The 13,901-nt window shown below is 37.8% G+C and overlaps 1 long non-coding RNA gene across 1 annotated transcript; it reads right to left on the bottom strand.

The window, feature by feature from the left end:
- Window positions 1-11,069: 11,069 nt before the first annotated feature.
- LOC127087135 (uncharacterized) lies at window positions 11,070-12,903 on the bottom strand. The gene is made up of 3 exons (XR_007789788.1): window positions 12,541-12,903; window positions 12,177-12,379; window positions 11,070-11,358 (listed from the first exon to the last, which is right to left on the bottom strand). It is a non-coding gene; the product is annotated as an uncharacterized LOC127087135 (long non-coding RNA).
- Between the last annotated feature and the right edge of the window lie 998 nt (window positions 12,904-13,901).

Genomic DNA, 13,901 nt, shown 5'->3' with positions numbered 1-13,901 from the left:
ATTGGATGGCCCTCATTGAAATCCCAACCCGACCCTGTTCTTGTTCTCGCAGACTTCTACCATACGGCCCCACTGGTCTGTACTGCCTGGCTCAACAACTCTCTGAGCATCCTTAAAAGAAGACATGGGTGCCCTAATTTTCTTTTCTTCAGAAATTGATAAGGCCTGGAACGGAGTTCCTACCTCTTCCTCAGCTTCCACATATGAAAAGGACGACAGATGGCTTACTAGCAATGCTTTTTCTCCACCCACAATGACAAGTTTGCCATTCTTTACAAATTTCAACTTCTGGTGCATAGTGGATGTTACAGCTCCAGCTTCATGGATCCATGGCCTTCCCAACAAACAGCTATAGGCCGGGTAGATATCCATTACTTGAAAATTAATTTGAAAATCACTCGGACCCATCTTTACTGGAAGGTCCACTTCACCAATGAAGGTCTTGCGAGAACCATCAAAAGCTCTGACAATCACACCACTATACCTCATTGGGGCGCCTTGGTAGGATAATATTGACATTTGAAAATGCATCTTCCTTGCAATTCATCGATATATGTAGTGCCAGATTGTGATTTCTGCCTTCCCCAGGAAGTTCTTCATCATAGAAACTCAAGTTGTTGCAGGAAGTAATGTTAGCCACAATGTGGTCAAACTGATCCACAGTTACATCATGCTCGACGTAGGCTTGCTCCAACACTCTTTGTAATGCTTCTCTGTGCACTTCAGAATTCATCAGCAGAGACAACACTAAAATCTTAGAAGGAGTTTGGAGCAGCTGCTCCACCACATTAAATTCACTCTTCTTAATTAATCTCAATACCTCATCATCATCATTAGACTTCAATCTGCTGGATTCACCAGACTCACACATTGGAGCACTAACTGGATTTACTACAGGTACATCAACCTTCTTACCAACAGGCACATCTTCTACATTCTTCGAGAAAACAGGACCAAATACACAACCACTATGGGTCACCTTCGCAATATCGACAATATTCACAACAGAATTGGTTGTAGGCAACGAAACCTCTTGACCATTCTCTGCCATGGTAGCATTATACTGATATTGAACAGCTCTATCGGATGCATACGAGACAGGGCCTGCTAACCGTATTACTAACGATGATACCGATCTATTGACGTTGTTACTGCTGCTACTGTCAAACTGAATCACTACCCGCTCAGGGGTCTTAAACACTGGAACAATTACATTGACATCATCTATATCCCTCGACTGTTGAATTTGGATTACATTCTCGTCCATCAACTTCAAGATATCTCTCTTGACGATCAAGCACCCACAGTGTTTTACATTGCAAATTGCACAACCGTCATGGTCGTGCTCGCAATCACTTATGGTACACAAGGTACTATGCATCTCCACCAAGGACCTACGAACACGTTGTACATCGAAGACTCTGAAATTTCCTGGACAACCATATACCATATTGACAGAGGAATTACCATGAGCGGACAATGAATTGGATTTTACATTTGGCGCACGATCCTCAAAGGACACCATTCCACTCTTTACAAGCTTTTGTACCTCATACTTCAATGGGTAACAATTCTCGATATCATGGTCGGGAGCTCCTTGGTGAAAGGCACAACGGAGTTCGGGCTTATACCACCATGGAATTGGTTCTGGAATTTGAGGTGGATTCCTTGGCTGGAGTAGGTTCTTGAGAACCAAAGACGGGTAAAGCTTGGCATATGACATAGGAATGGGGTCAAAAGGGACCTTCTTCCTCTCGAAGTTTTGTTATTGTTGATTATTATTATTGTTGTTGTAGTTGTTGGTTCTTTGTTGTGGCTGTTGTTGACGTTGTTGTTGAACTGGTACTGATTGATTATTTGGAAATACTGGAATAATTGATGAGACTTGGTGATGATGCTGACGCGGTTGCGGATTTCTTTTGACATGAGGCCTCCTCTGCCTCCCTAGTGACACTGCATTGGTTTCACCTTCCTTCTTTCTGGAAAAACTGCTTCCATTCTTCTTGCTTGATGACACCTCTTCCTTAGACAGACATCCCTCTCGGACTCCTTCCTCCAACCTCATCCCCATGTTTACCATTTCGGTAAAATCACTGGGGGCACTAGCAAGTATTCGTTCGTAATAAAACAAACTTAGGGTCTTAAGGAAAATCTTGGTCATCTCCTTTTCTTCCAACGGAGGATTGATTTGAGCAGCAAGCTCTCTCCACCTCTAAGCATACTCTTTGAACGTCTCCTTGTCCTTTTGAGACATAGACCTTAGCTGGTCTCTATCAGGCGCTATGTCCATGTTGTACTTATACTTTTTCATAAAAGCTTCACCCAAATTGTTAAATGTGCAAACACTAGCACTATCTATTCCCATATACCACCTAAAAACGACACCATTCAGACTGCCTTAGAAGTAGTGAATCAATAACTGATCATTATCAATTTGCGTTGACATTTTCCTGGCATACATAACAAGATGGCTAAGTGGACAAGTATTTCCCTTATACTTTTCGAAGTCAGGGACTTTGAACTTCACCGGGATCTTGACATTCGGCACTAAGCAAAGTTCAGCAACACTTTTACCGAACAAGTCCTTTCCTCTCAATATCTTCAATTCCTTTCACATCTCAAGGAACTGATTCTTCATCTCGTCCATCTTTTCATAAACATCCGGACCCTCAGACGGCTCAGAATGGTAGATGGTATCCTTAACACGAGGTAGAGTGTGGATGACTAGAGACGGCACGGACATGACCGGGCTAGATGCCGACATGGAAGCAAAAGTAGGCGCAAACCTTTCACGCATGAAATTTGGTGGCATTCCCCACGGGAATCTAGCAGGCATAGTTGGACCAGGTTGAGTAGCAGCGACATGCATAGTTGAGGCAACAACCTCTGAGGTAACAGTCTTCTGAGGAGGAGGAGTTGCAAGAGTGGGAGAACAATGGTTCTGAGCAGCTAGAACAGATTCCACCATAGTAGTTAGACGAGCAATCTCATCCTTCAATTCTCGGTTCTCTTGCTCTAAGTGCTCCATAATTCTTGGTTGATTGACGCAAGTGTTGTATCGGTGAGTCAGCTTGGCTAAAGCACAAAAGAATAACCGATAAGACATCTGGCAGAAGAATCTTGTTATGCAAATGATGCATGAAATGCAATGTTTTGTTTATTTTTGTTTTCAAGGAACATACTATTTTATTTGCAAATATATGATAATAACAATTTGATTGACCATAAAAATCTCTTTTATTCATATAATTTGGAAGGATTACACTGAGTACAATTTCAGAAACCAAAATACAAATATAAGAGAAAAGGAAACTAACCATCTTAAGGATCCCCTAACAACAGTATCAAATGATCTGGCTGCGGGTGCGTACTTCCTTCGGATACGTCGAATCTCAGATTCAAAAGATGTCTTCATCTGAGCCTTCTTAAGGACAAGCTGATCAACAATCTTCTTCCAAGCACCGGAAGGCTGAGGCATACTAGAGAAAGATAGACCCTCTGGCTCTCTCTGGTAATATTCTTCTTAGTTTGCATTTTGTTACTTCTTGCCCAATACCCGGCAAAAGTACCTTTTTTCTCCTCAGTGGAGTCCCCAGGAAATATATCCTTGATATGTTCACCTTAACTGGTGAGAGATATCTTTTCTCCCCCCCCCCCCTCCGCAGGAGTCTATCCTTGATATATTCACTTTAACCAGTGACGTATATTCTCACTTTTGGTATTCTACCCAGTAAGAAGGTAGTTGTAATCCCTATTTTGGTTCCTCAGAGAGTTAATCCTTGATATGTTCATCTTAATCGATGACGGGTTTTCGTCTCCTTGTGGTTTTCTGCTCAGTAACCAGTAGTTGTAAATCCTACTTTTTCCCATGTGCGGAGTTTATCCTTGATATGCTCACTTTAACCAGTGACGTATTTTCTCTTCTTTGGTATTCTATCCAGTAACTGATAGATGTAATCCCTATTTTTACTCCCCTTTTCAGAGTCTATCCTTGATATGTTCATCTTAACCGGTGACGAATTTTCTCTTTGATGGTTTCTACCCAGTAACCGGTAGTTGTAAATCCTGCTTTGTCCCCTCGTAGAGATAATCCTTGATATGTTCATCCTAACCGGTGACGGATTTTCTCTCCGACAATTTTCTATCCAGTTTTCGATAGATGTAATTCCTCCCTTTTTGTTCAGTTGGTATATCCTTGATATGTTCATCCTAATCGATGACGGGTATCCTCCTTGACATTTCCAGGCAAGTCTATCCTTGATATGTTCATCCTAACCGATGACGGATTTTCTTCCTTGTTGAGTTTATCCTTGATATGTTCATCCTAACCGATGATGGATACTCTCACCCTTGGTCTTCTGCCCAGTAACTGGTAGTTGTAAATCCTATTTTCCGCACTCTTCCCTAGCAAGGTTATTCTTACCCAGTAACTAGTAATGAATACTCCCTCCTGGAATTTCCTCAGCGAGTCATCCTTGATATGTTCATCTTAATCGATGACTGATGTTCTCTCTGTCAGATCTTTATTATCTCCTTACCTAGTAACAGGTAGTAGATAATAAATTTCTGCTCCTCCTGTGTTGAAATTTTATTTCTCCCCAGTTGAGTTGAGTGTGCATTTCCTTAGTGAAATCGTTGTTCCCCTGCATGATTCGAGTACCTCAGTTTTATCCTGACTTATCTGTATCCCCTACAGATGTTTGTTTCCCCAACTGAGTCTTTCCATTTTTATATGGATATCCTCGAGTCCCCCAGTATTTTTAAGTCATGGTCTGGCCTACGCATAAGCCCCTTTTTATCCCCTCAGAGTCTTTGTCTCCCCAGTGAGCTTTCCTTATGGAATGCATTATGCTCCTGCGGATTTTCAGTCTCTCTGATTTCTTTTTACTTTGTGGCAATATTTCCCCACAAAGCATTAACTTTTGCATTCATATCATATGCATCATGAGGCCTCTTAGGGACCAAAATTTGTTTCTATATGTTGTTATTTAAACCCATTATATTGAGTCAACCTGAAGATTTTAACCTTCGCCTCCTCAGTTAGAATGTCCTTAAATAGGGGCAGCTGTAAGACCCCAATTTTGACCATAAGATCCCTCATGTAATTCCATCATAAGCATTAGCATTAGGATCATACCTTGTCATCCTCCTTACCCCTTTTCATTGGGTTTGTTTTGGGAGAGATACCCAAACACTTTGTGATTATATCATACTTGTATTTTATCATTTCACTAACCAAAATACCAAAAATATGTCTTTGTATTTGTCTAACTCTTTTGTAGGTAGGGCATGATCTCATTGATTCATCAAGATCACATCTAGGGTTTGAGACCCTCATGAACAAAGATCACAACCAAGAATTGATTCAATAATGATTATGAAAATCACATGTGAGTCCCAATGTTCTCTACATGTTATATTGATCAAGTTTTCTTCAAGAGTTTGAGGGTGATTTGCCTTGGAAACCCTAGTTTGACTATGTATCTTGAGTAACTTCTCCAACAAGCTATCTCACCAATTGATCAAATTTCTCAAGAGACACTTCAAATTTCATTATATTATGCATATGTGATCTACCATGAGCCAAGAAAGTCAATAGAATTGAAAATTAGCAAGTTGGTTGATGGTGGTTGGCCAGATGGATTCATCTGATCAAAACTGGGTCTCCCTAGACCCTATCTCCTACAATTTTCACCATATGAAAATGATTCCAATAGAAACCTTACTCTAAATGACATTCCATACAACTTTCATGTTTAGACCTAGAGCTAGTTTTTCTTGGAAAATCATTTTCTATGTTGAAACATTATAGGTCATTTTGTCTAAACCCTAATGTGAAAGTCAACTTCCCAAAGCCATAACTTGCTCAATTTTTATGAGATGAAATATTTACAAGTTGCAAAATCAAATTCAATGTGTCTACTTCAACTTTTATGTTTGGAGTGGGAGCTAATTCAACTTTTTTGAGCATGTGATATGAGGTTACATTATAGGTCACTTTTAACCTATACCATTGATCAAGTGATTTTCCAAACTTCAAAAATGCATAACTCTATCATTTCAAATCCAAATGACATGAAATTTGTGACCATGTTGAAGTTCCTTGAGAGAGCTACAACTTTGATAAAGACACTTTTCTCATTTGAAGCTCCTATGAAAAGTTAAGCAAGGTGGAATATTGAGACATATGGCTTGAGACTTAGAAAAATTTTGATATGTCAAATATTTCCAAACTTCCACCTCAAATTTCTCCAAGTTCCAAGCTCCAAATGAAAAAGTGTTTAACATGAAAGTTGTTCCTTTTGATCTCACCTTTCCAAAGAGCTTAAATTCATTCATTTTGGACAAGAAGTTCATAGGTTGCGCATGGCTTAAACAGGGTGACATCACTTGGCAAGGATCAAGCTTCAAACATCAATGTGCATTTGCCTTGCAGTCAAAGCTTATTTCAGAGCATCTGATATTCATTTGTGGACCACAAGCAATCATTTCATGGGACTATGCGCGCCCATGCACCATTGCATCACCATTTTCCAAAATTGGAAAGTGAATTTGAAGGTGCAATTATCAACCAGTTCAGCTATAAATAGAGCTTCAATTGCTCAGAATTTGACACACATTGGCGCCAACTTTGATCCCCCATTTCAAACCCTCACTTTGCAAAGGATAAGCCTGAATCTCCACTGTTTTGGAATTCAATTCTCCAGGAATCCATAGCTTTTTAACCATTCAATCCTTCTCCTGCAAGCAAGTGGAGTGAGACCAAGCACAAGCAAGATCAAGATCCATCGAATCCAGACCTGCATTGAAGGTATTTTCCAGAAATTTTGAACTCTTCGATTCTCTCAAATTCTTGCTCAATTCTATTGATTCTTTGGTTATCTGAAGTCCTCCCAATGTAGGCAAGAAGATTGAGTTTCTTTAAGGCCAAATCGAAGCAACTCAGTTCATGTACCTCAAATTTCAACTCCATGTATCTCTCAATATACTTGGAGTTGGAGTGAATGGAGGTCAGATTCGAGCCCAGTGCCATTTTTTCTTTAAGATCATGTCCTTGTTTTTAACTTTGGTGATGGTTCATGGTGGACCAGTCCGGTGAGGTCCATCGGAGAAGATGACCAGAGCTCTGGCTCCGGCGATGAGTTGGCAAGGCTCTGAACCACATGATCCATCCATTACGTTTTAATTTTGAGTGTTGGTCTTGATTACCAAAGTTGCCACGTGCTGACTAAGGTCTATGGTGGATAGCGCGCTCCTGGGCATCTGATCTGCCACCTCAATTAATGAGGGAGATCAGATGGTCCACGTATTTTTGTTTTTTCTGAATTTTTATTTTAATTGCATTATTTTTAATAATTCATATTAAATTCAATATTGATCCAAAAAATATGGGACTTTCACCAAAAAAATTCAAATATTTTTCTATTTCATATTCTGAATTAAAATTATTTTTTGAATCATTATTAATATTTTTCATGAATTAATTGATTTTTCATTTGTTTTTAATTGTTTAAAAATATTTTTAAATGTCCAAAAATTATGATTTTTTTCTCCAAGGTCCTTTGACCTTGTTTGAACTATGATAAATCTCATGGTCATTTCTTTGGTGTTTTGATGAGATTTTAGGAATTGGACAAACCAAATTTTAGGAATGATATTAATTTGGTAAAAGTCCTCATTTGACCAATTTGTGATTTCATTATTTCCCCTCCCACTTCATCTCATTCCTCTTCTTAATTCATCCATTCCATTTGGCCTATGACATCTCAAAGTCCTAATGCTAGTTGATTGAAAAATTGACATGAGTATGGATGAGATTAGGCCACGCCTTTTGCATATTTTTTGTGTGTGGTATGTTTCATGAGCATAGTTCATTATACTATGTCTCTAACATGCATTAACACCAAAATTCTATTGTCCGGCCTCAAATAGTTGTGATTTCTACATAAGTCCAATTACGATTGCTTAACATAGCGCTAAATTTGTGACATCAAAGGCATAAACATTCTAGTTAGTGATATTGTAAGTCTCCCCTCTTTCATGGTATTGTGTGAAAACTTGGCCTTCTTTCCTTCCTTTGGAAGATGTTTTGGTTCAAGGATCCATGCTTGTGATAAGTGGGTTGAGTGTTCTCCAAAGAATGTCTTGAAATGAAAAGCAAAAGCAAAACAAAACTAACTTCTAACCTACTAATTACTAACTTTTAATTTCTAGCTTTTACTTTAATGCAATTTACTTTTAGCACTCTATTCCATTTGCCATTGTTCATATCATTCTAATTGTTTATGTTAATGCAATCTTCACTTTGTCCATTTGGACCAAATTGTGTGATATATTTTGTTTGTATATACTTTGCTTGTTTGTGTGGTCTTTGACCATTAATGCACATAATAATAACAAAACCCCTAAAAAAACTTTTGAGTGGCCTGTTGGCTTGATCTTGGACAAATGGACTTAGAATCTAGGCAACGTCCTATGCTAAAGGACTTGGCCAATGCCAACATGCTGAAGAATCAAGTGCTTGCAATTTGAACTTCATATGATGCCTCTTTGAAGACCTCTCTAAGTTCATCTACAATTTGATCATTGTGAAGCTGTTATTTTAAACCTGTGAGGAATTCATCTGTTACATGGGCTATTTTGAAGAAGATCGTGAAATGGATAAGCTTGGATGAGACCATCTTTATTTGATGTCTTGCTCTTCAAGATGAGATAATTGTGCATTTGTGTGTTGTTTGATTCTAAAAAGTCCAAGGGAATTATGGGTTTCTATTGACATACTTGTCTATTGGATTGCTACCCATTTGGTCAGATCTTTTCAACTCTAAACTTTTAATTTTTGTATATAGGATAGTCTCTTCATCTTTTCCCCATTTCTTTAATTTCAAAATCTCTCCCTCCATTTTTTAAAATCTTCTTTGTGTGAACTACTTTTGTTCTAAACTTTGACCACTTTTTGCAAAAAGATAGAAACTTTGGCCTTATGCCATTGCATTTTCAAACTTCTTTTCTTAAATCAAACTTGTAAATAAACTTAACTATACTTGACTTAAACTTTCAAAAAGCCAAAAAGAACTAACTCATTCAAATCATTTTAGGCCTTTGTGCCTTTCAAACTTAAATTTTGTTAAAATCAATGTACCCATTTTGAAATTTGAATCACGAACTACGAGGTTTTGATCCCTCATTTTTATGTTGGTACGTAGGCACAAGACCGAAGGTCTTGTCAAACACAAAAATATAATCAATGAATTCTTTTCTCATCCCCCCATTCTATTTGTTTGTAAACATCACTTTGTACAAAATACATATGCACACAAAAAGGGCTCCCTATGAGTACATAGGACACTTTGGGTGCTAACACCTTCCCTCTGTGTAACCAACCCCCTTACCTGTGATCTCTGACTTTTATTAGTTTTTATTTGAAAACTTCTTACTTTTTGGGTTTTGTTCGTACTTTTTCCCTTTTCCCTTGGAAACAATAAAAGCGCGGTGGCGACTCTTGTTATTTGATCTCTAGTTTGTCAATAGCTTGATGATCATGAATTTCCCGCTACAGTGCTTACTCAGAGATGTTTGAGCTTCAGCAGCTTCTGGTTGAATAGTTACAGTGTGTTTTGCCTCTGATTCTTTAGCTTCTGATTATTTACCTTCAGATCCTGAAAAGGTAATTTCCAGATCTACAAACTTCTCAACTCGCTTTGACTTTTCAGATTCAAGCTTATCATCAAATTTAACATGAATTGATTCCTCAATAATTTATGTTTCAGTGTTATTTACTATATAGCCTTTAGAGCGTTCAGAGCATCCTAACATTATACATTTTTGTGTCTTAGAATCAAACTTGTTTAGATTGTCTTTAATGTTCAGAATAAAACATTTACATATGTTGTACCCCAAAATTTTCCCTCCCTTTTGCTTTTTCATCTAACCTATAATTTGAGATTCATCTATACTTATTTATAGTTCATACATGTGCACCATTCATCCATGATTAATTTTTACTAACAAACATCATAGATTCAAGATTTTGGTATTGCTCATCATGTGGAGAAACCTTGATTGCTGGATTCTTTGAGACCTTGATTCTTGAAGATTACACCATGGTATTCATCTGGGCATCCAAACCCTAGTTCTGGATCTTTGCTCCTTTGGCATTTTGTTGCTTGACCTCATGTGCATGGACTTGGCCTCTAAACCCTAATTGATAGGTGCTCATGGCCTTGGAGGTTGCACTTTGGTGTCCATTTCACATTAGAACCTAGTACATTGATCTTGAGATTGTTGAACCTTGTGGCTTGCTTTGAGGGGTGCGAAAACCTTTGTGTGGCTTAGGGCATTGATGCATTGCTTGTGGTGGAGGCCTTTGGTTGTTGAACTTTGACCCAGTTAAACCCTAGTCCTTGGCTTGTTATGATTGATCTAAGGCATGCTTATATCTCATTACATGTTGTCACTTCATCAATTGCCTATCTTGGTCATCACCTAGTCCGGGTTTCACTCATTGGCCCCTTTGTGTGTCAAGGTTCATTTATAATTAGTTGGTACAAGGATTCATTGTTTGTTTGGTCCAATCATTTCATAATCATTAAGGTTTCTTCATTCATTCATGGTACTTGTTTTCAATTGGTTGTTTGGGGAAAATGGTCTTGTGAATTCACATTTTTTGCATCGGTTCATTAGAACATTCACTTTAATTAGAAATTATGTATTGTGGCATAAGTTGACTTTTGGTCACCTGTTTACTTTTTGGTCAACCAGTTGACCAAAATCAACCATATTCCATGAGCCATTCTCAAGCGATTCATCTTTAATCCATGTCCATTTCAAAGGCTATGATCTATTTTCATGTTTAAAGTTTGTGCATAAACCTTTCTAAACCATGACCGTTCTTACAATGACACAAACTAAAGTCTTTTTTGAATCTTCAACCATTCAATTCATATGATTAAATCTATTCTAAATTCGAAACATTTAATACAATCCCATTCCAATTCATCATGTTTTCCATTCAATGTTCAACTTTCATTTCCATCCACCTAGTTCCATCATAAGCCATAAATCAAGCATTTCCAAATAACTTTCATCATTCCAATTTCCAAATATTCAAGTTCCATGCACTTGTCAAATATCCATAAACATTAATCTATGGCCTTACATTGAATATTACAAAGATTAAACCAAAAAATACAATTACAACTTAACATAACATATTTTGACTTCTAATCTCTTAATTCATGGCATATTTTCTTCAAGTCCAAGCAACTCATGGAGCATCCATATTCCAACTAAGTCATTGCCAAATTTCTTTCAAGCTCTCGCATTCCTTGTGATGGAATAATTTTTACTTCCATGAGCCTACAAAACAAAACCATACACACATTACTTAATTCAGATTCATAAATAGATAATGAGTTTTGGCTAGCATGGTGAAGTTCAAATAACTCAACAGTGATGTTCCAAGCATTGCCATCACCTGCATTTCAGGATCAAACACAATATCCTTCAAGCCAAATCAACCAAATGAAAAAAAAAACATGACAACAGCATACCAATTTCACAGCAAGTCAAGGACAATGCATAGAAACCAAGCAACTCACCATAGGAAAACCAGAACAAAACACGACACATCCTACTAAAATATTCCACTCATAGATAGAGTCCATACAAAAGATTTTGAATCATGTGCAAGCAGAGCTCGTGAATTGTCCGATGGCACACACCATTCCAAAACAGGACAATATGAATAACAAAGACTCGTGTGTTCATCATCGGCAGCATTTCGACAATTTATAACAGGGCCATGAACAAATTCATTATAATCAAACACATCAAAGCAAAACAGTTCATTAACCAACCTAGTTCATTGAATAATATAACTTGCAACAAACAGAAATGGAGCCAAACATTTTTCTGTTTCAATCTATTAGTTCACAATGTAGAAAACTAACCTAACTCCCATCCAACTAACATCTAAACCATTTATAACCTGAAACAGAAATAACTAACATCATAACTCAAGAAGTTACAAACTCTAACTGATTCAGATGGATAACTAACACTCTAACAGCATTCGCATTTGGTAACTAACAACTGAATTTTGATTGAATTTCAGTTGGATTTCACTCACATTTATAATTGATTTGATAACCGAAAAAAAACTATAAATATTTCACCTTTTTGCATCTTCAAGAGGATGGTTCATTCTTCAATCTTCATCATCCTTCAATCTTCATCATCCTTCAATCTTCATCATCCTTCAATCTTCATCTTATGTCAACTTCACTCGCCCTCAAACCGTCTTCAATCTTCAAATGACCTTCCAAGAACCACCATAACAGAACCTTCGAATCTCCCCCTTCCCTCAATTCTTCGAACCCTGCAGAATCCATCGGCCAAAATCAACAAGCTCCAAATAGAAGGCATCAAATAAAACAATTCGAAGAAAACAAAGCTTCCGAGGGAACTTCACAATCAAAACAGAAACAGAAGCGGAGGAGAAAATTGGGGAGAGAAATTCAAAGGCATTTTCTACCCCACCTTCATCGAGAATTCACCTGCATCATCCATCTTCATCCATCTTCATTATTCAACATCAACAACGCGTCGAAGCCGGTAAGTTCGCTTTAACCCACGTAGTTAGTTGTTAAATTCACGAGGCCTGAACTGTTGATGTGGAGCGTTTGCCTCTTCACGACCACCGTTTCGATTCCGCTGTGAGGAGAAGAGACTGCGTGTCGCAGCAACGAAGTTGACGAAGGTGGCGACGCGAGCTCAGCCGCGACGGATAGGCTCCAATACGTGCCAAACGGGAGTTGTGACGGCAACCGGAATCATTTAAAACATTAACCGTAGCTTCATCTAAGGACCTTTTAGGGTTTTTTCATTTTGGTCTTGAGACCCAAACATTAGAAAAATTTACTTTGTAACCCTCTACCATTCTTAAAAAATTCAAATTCCACACTGGTTTTAACCAATTTATCATTTCATTTTTACCATTTAGTTAAACTTTCAAAAATTACACATTTCACCCTCACACCAGAACTCCTGGGAAAAGACTTCCGGTATGTATTTTTTTCAAATTGAAAGACTTCACAAAAGATATCTGTAACACACAAAGTAATGAACCGGAAGTTCCGGTAAACAAAGTGACACATACCGGAACTCTTTGAAGAAGTCTTCCGGTTTGTGTATTATGTGTTCCGGAACTCTTTCAAGAAGTGTTCCGGTTTGCTTTTTTCTTTTCTTTTTTTTTTAAATTTTTTTTATTGTGGAGGAATGAAAAATCTTCCCCAAATATGTGTAGATACTTCTGATGCGTTTATAACGACTAAAAGATTTGGTACACGAGAAGAGGTGATCAGATGGATTAAAGAGGTTGGAATCGATAATAAAGTAACTGTTAGTATCAGTCGTTCAGATACTGAAACATGGAAGAGAGGGAGAAATAACAAATTAATATTTGATTATGATAAAGGTGGGAAACACAAGAGTATTGATAGTGGTATCCAAAGTGCGTCCAAGAAATGTGGATGCCCATTTAAAATCAGGTCGACTCCGGCAAAAGATGGGCCTGGTTGGAAGATTGATGTAAAATGTGGGTTACATAATCATGGTTTACCTGATAGATTAGAAGGTCATTCATTTATTGGTAGGTTGACTACAGATGAGAAACAACATGTCGCTGATTTGACAAAGAGACATGTACCACCTAGACACATATTGCTTTCCTTGCAAGACCGAGATCCTGAGAATATCACTCGGATTACGCAAGTATACAAGCATAAGAGTGTGATACAAAAAGAGATAAGAGGTCCTAGAAGTGAGATACAACATCTGTTTAAGCTTATTGAGGATGCAGGCTATGTCTATTTGAGTAGAAAAAAGGATGACTCGGAAGT

The sequence above is a fragment of the Lathyrus oleraceus genome, chromosome 5, assembly GCF_024323335.1.
Source record: "Lathyrus oleraceus cultivar Zhongwan6 chromosome 5, CAAS_Psat_ZW6_1.0, whole genome shotgun sequence".
In the NCBI taxonomy this organism is placed as follows: Eukaryota; Viridiplantae; Streptophyta; class Magnoliopsida; order Fabales; family Fabaceae; genus Lathyrus; species Lathyrus oleraceus.
This window is presented reverse-complemented; position numbering and strand designations above follow the sequence as displayed.